This window comes from Varanus komodoensis, unplaced genomic scaffold, assembly GCF_004798865.1.
Source record: "Varanus komodoensis strain SLA01 unplaced genomic scaffold, ASM479886v1 scaffold5, whole genome shotgun sequence".
NCBI classification, from domain to species: Eukaryota; Metazoa; Chordata; class Lepidosauria; order Squamata; family Varanidae; genus Varanus; species Varanus komodoensis.
Genome location: NW_025336087.1, coordinates 19,493,554 through 19,498,891, shown reverse-complemented (window position 1 = coordinate 19,498,891; position 5,338 = coordinate 19,493,554). Strand labels below are relative to the sequence as shown.

The following is a 5,338-nucleotide window of genomic DNA, read 5'->3' as shown; positions in this document are numbered from 1 at the left end:
ACTGAAGATGAAACTCAAATACTTTGGCCACCTAATGAGAAGGAAGGACTCCCTGGAGAAGAGCCTAATGCTGGGAACAATAGATGGCAAAAGAAGAAGGGGACAGCAGAGGTGGCTGGATGGAGTCACTGAAGCAGTTGGCGTGAGCTTAGGTGGACTCTGGGGGATGGTGGAGGACAGGAGGGCCTGGAGGAATTTTGTCCATGGGTTCGCAATGGGTTGGACACGACTTCGCGACGAACAACAACAGGTTTCACAAGTTTCAAAAGAACTTAAGTGCCCTGGTGGACCTAACATGTCCCACAACTTTTTTCCTATAGTACCTAAGCAGATGCCTATGTATGATCATGATACAGGAAGAAAAACTATTCACAGCCTACCTTCTCATTCCTTACATGGAAGTACTATAAGTGCAGGAACACTGACAGATTAGAAGCAGCCCCAAACTCAATATGTGTGAAAAAAAAAATCAGGCTTTTCATGGTCTTGCAGCAAGGATAGCCATAATATTAATGTCACAATATTAATCAAGTGTAATTTGACATCAGTATATTACATTCACTTTGCAGTATTACAAAAATGATTCTTCTTTTTTGAGAACATGTCTACGAATCACTAAGTAAAACCCATTTCCCAAGTAACAGCCAGACAGAGACAAGGAGAATGGAAAAGAAATGCGTTGCTATAAAGCCATTTCTATGTGTATAAAAACGCCTGTTCCTGCTTAGAATACCTGCCTGATTACTCAGCTTCAAAGGCACACAGTGGTTACTTATCCCTCAGGAAGTGTGGTAGATTCATGATCATGACAGTGATGGAACACTCTGCTTCAAAAAACAAAAGCTAAGCTGCAGCCTCTTTTGGACATGGAAACCTTTTCTATCTGGGCTGCTTTTTGATGACCAGGACTACACTTTGAATTGGTAATGGAGCGACATGGGCATGGACATTGGAAGCTGCCTTATGCTCAGCCTCACCACTGTTCCATATAGCATACAATTCTTGACACCGACTAGCAGCAGCTGTCTAGGCTTTCAGGCAGAATTCTGTCCTAGCTGTACCTGGAGTTGCTAGAATTAGAACATCTGCATGCAAAGCGTATGCTCTGACACCCAACAGAGCGTTTGGACCCATACACTTTGTTTTAAGCATTTAAATTGGATATTTTACTTGATGCATTTTATATTTGTAACCGGTATAAAAAGGCAGCCCTATGCATGCCTACTCAGCCCTTATCTTGAAAGCTTACTACTAAATATGTGTTTACGGGACTGCAGCCTTGATTGGTACCTCTCTCCCTAAAAAAGACAATAGTCATTGTAACCTGTTGAATATCTTGTCAATAAGGCTGGGTAAATGATTGGTTAATCTGCCCAGGTATCCCAAAGCCTACGCATCATCAAGGGTCTTGAGACATTTGGTCCTCAAGGTGGTATTTCTCCTTTCTGTTTGCTGCTAATGACTGTCCCCTTTATTGATTGATTGATTGATTGATTTATATCCTGCCTTTTTCCTAAGGGCTCAAGGCAGCTTACATCTCCTCCTCCATCTTATCCCCACAACAACAACCCTGTGAGGTAGGTTGGGCTGAGAGTCTGTGACTGGCCCAAAATCACCCAGTTGGCTCCATGGATGAGCGGGGACTAGAACCCAGATCGTCTGAGTCCCAGTCCCATGCTCTTAACCACTATAACACACTTTGCCTCTGTACTGGCCAGAATGCTTCTCATTATCTCACAAAAGCCTGACTTTCCTCCCAAGTAGGAATGCTTTTTTATATCCATCCCATATTACTGCTACTTTATTTATTTATTTATTCATTCATTCATTCATTTCATTACTTTTCTGTTATACCCATTAGCTGAAGCTCTCTGTGCCGTTAACAACAATTAAGACTTTAAAATACAATGACATAATAAAACAGATGCTTTTAAAAGTTTAAACTGTGCTATAAAAGCCTGAGTAAAAATGCATTTGGGAGCAAAAACATGACATAGAATATCTAGTCTAAACAAATATTAAAATGTGCATTTTAAATATATTTTAATGTATTTAATGTATTGTGCTATATCTTAATCAAAGTTTTCTGGATGTATAACAAAAAGATTTGAGAAATTTGAATGTGTTTGAGAAACAAAAGTGATCAGATTTGTTGAGTGTTTTATTCTTGAATGTTTGGGTTTGAATCCCCATGTACTCAACCATGTCTGTGCTAAATAAGAGTGACTGCATCTTTTTCCTGATAGCATCCTCAATTTTAGCATCTTTATGTCAGGCAGGTATATCATGGTCCTCCCCATGAAAAAAGCAGTTTTCCCAATCAAATGATAACTTCATTCCAGTACAGATGATGATAACTTCATTCCAGTTTGTTTCTGAGAAGAATTTAACAAAGTTTGAAAGTTCTTCATATTCATGGCAGAAAGTATTTATTGAAGGAGAAATTGAAAATGACAGATTGGCCCATCCTAGTGCATGTGCATTTGTGGGGTGAGAGAGAGGAAAGAAAGAAAGAAAGAAAGAAAGAAAGAAAGAAAGAAAGAAAGAAAGAAAGAGCTAAAACAGATGTAAGCTTTATGGGGAACTGAAGGTCTTTCTAGTATGTGTTCTGTATCTTCCAACTTAATTCAATATGTTTTGCCTAGCTCACTGTACAAATTCACATCTAATCCTGATAAACTCATCTACATCACACACAAGTAGAATATAGCCTTTATTTGCCTGTATTTATGGATGCATTTGATTAAGTATCCAGTATGTTGCAATTCACTCATAAGTTTGATGTTCAGCATTTTATTTCTGCATGTGTGCCAGAGTATAATTGGTTAAGACAACATATTTATGTCATTAGCAAAGCTTTTAATTATTTTTTTAAAAACTACAATGATTCTCTTTAGTAGGTTTTGTGATCTTCCCCCATTGCAGATCTGTAGAAATACCAAACGGACTCTTATTCATGTGGTGTGGTTAATTATAACAAGTAAGCAGGGATAAATTAGGTCTATGCATGTCCCTCTTGGATATTCACTTGTATTATGATGGATTGATGCTTCATGCAATGGAAGTCCTTTTTGAATAGGCATCTGGACTGTTGCTTAGTTGGTAAGAAAGACAGCACAGCTAGGCTATACATTCAGTGGCAACTGAGAAAGCCATGCTTTGTATACATCTGACCTCAGACGTCTGCTATTTGCGAGGATGAGGAAGCAATACAGAGGTCACATATCTGAAGAGCTGTTGCTGGGATCAAAGAGAACACACACTCATACACACACACCCTACAGCTAACAACATTTTGCCAAACATTCCAGAAACATATACAGTGATGGGCACCTATATGACAAAAGTGGTGTTGATCCCGTGTAGCCCCAGTTAGGGGGAATGCAAAGGCTGCAGATCTCTGCAGTTCAAGCAGAAGAGCGGATTTATTTATTATTTTATTTATTTGTTTGAAATTTTTATATGCCGTCCTATTCGCAGAAGCCTCGGGACGGCTTCCAACATTATAAATAAACAATCATACAGATAAGAATATATAAAATCTGGATTCATCCTGGCTAAAAATTTAAAACCAATAAATAATATTAACAATTATTAAAATATCATTTAAATAAAAAGGTCTTAGCCTGGCGCTGAAAAACGTATAACGACGGCACCAGGCGGACCTCTCTGGGGAGCGCATTCCATAAGTGGGGCGCCACTGCAGAGAAAGCCCTCCTCCGGGTACTCACCCTCCTAATATCTGAATGAAGCATAACTCATTTCTGCTGAGAATGACCTGTGGTTAGTATCTTGAGTTTTAAAAATGAATGCTGGGTGGAGGCAAGAATATGACTCAAATGCTCTCCCAGCCAGAAAGGAGAAAGCAGGGATCCTTTTTATGCACAGTGTGACTCTTCGCTGTCCTACAGGAAGGGGACTGAGCATTAGACAATACAGGAGCAGAGCTTCAGCCATCTATCCCAAATGGCCTAGTGGGCAACACATTGCTCAGGAATGACATGCTGCTTGTTGCTGATCCAGTGGAAAGACAATTGGACTTGAACATATGAACAACGATAGATCATTGATCCAGTTAGCTTAGCCGCAAATCAAAACCCAGCTCTGACATTGGGGAACCTGAGCTCAGGCCAAGGATTGGATCTGGACTGGTGCTGGACTCAGGAAATCCAAAATCAAGTGCCCATTCAGTGCATGATTTTGGGCCAGTCACTGAGGATCATAGTTGCCCCCTGCAGTGGGCTGAAAGGTATTTTGAAACCCTAGAAAATGACATGTCAGCTCCAGTTTGCCTACAAGGGAATTCTTTGCTGATTAATTGAATCAGCTTTCAATGCTTAGCATGTTCTCAGTCGACAGATGAATCAGCAAGCTCCTATCAACTGGAATGGATGGTTAGCAAAACTTGCTGGCCTGAGCAATAGGTCCAGTCAAAGGAGTTTGATCTAAGCACATAGTTATACTCTTTTTGCTACTCATGCCATTAAGCCTTTCAGTCTAACACTAGTAAAACAACATTAAAGTAGACTTCTAGACTTCTCAGCCTAGAAGTCCAGATGCAGCTAGGCAACCTATTGATAAGCAGAGTTATAGGGAGGGCTACAGATTCCCACAGCACCACATCTAGCTGAAATGGAAGCTATTGGGTACTGGATTGCAGGCCTCGTTGTAGTCTCTGACAGCAAGTGCCTGCTCATTAACTAATGTTGACCCTATGAGGTGACCTTTGTCCATCTTCTCTGCTGAGCCAGACAATATGGAGGCTTTGTCCAAAACATGGAAGTCATCCATGGCCTACACTGAACTTTCTCACAGGGTTGTTGTGAAAATAAATGGCATGAAGGAGGACAGTGCAAGCTGCCCTGGGTTCTTTTTAAGAGGACAACAGGTGGAGGAGAAGCATAATCAGTGTGGTGTAGTGGTTAAGAGCATGGGACTGGGACTCAGATGATCTGGGTTCTAGTCCCCGCTCAGTCATGGAGCCAACTGGGTGACTTTGGGCCAGTCACAGACTCTCAGCCCAACCTACCTCACAGGGTTGTTGTTGTGGGGATAAGATGGAGGAGGAGAATGATGTAAGCTGCTTTGAGCCCTTTGTATGAAAAAGGCAGGATGTAAATAAATAAATAAATAATCATAAATGCAAAATGGATTTGGATATCTGTTCAGACATAAAGGTAAATTGATAACCTTGGACTGGTTACTATCTGTCAAATTCTACTACCTTTCCCAGTGGAAATGGTGTGGGAGTTCAATGGAGGGTGGATTAAAATATATAGATTACTGCTCAGAAGGACAGGTCCAGTTTTGCATTATATCTAGGTTTCTTTGAGCTGGG

General features: G+C 40.6%; 1 long non-coding RNA gene across 1 annotated transcript in view; it reads left to right on the top strand.

Annotated features, from left to right (window-relative positions):
• The window catches only part of LOC123031272, a 21,506-nt gene extending 16,568 nt beyond the window's left edge, over nt 1-4,938 (top strand). The window contains exon 3 of the long non-coding RNA XR_006416259.1: nt 4,928-4,938. This is a non-coding gene — a long non-coding RNA (uncharacterized LOC123031272). The remainder of the gene's footprint in view (nt 1-4,927) is intronic.
• Nucleotides 4,939-5,338: the final 400 nt, after the last annotated feature.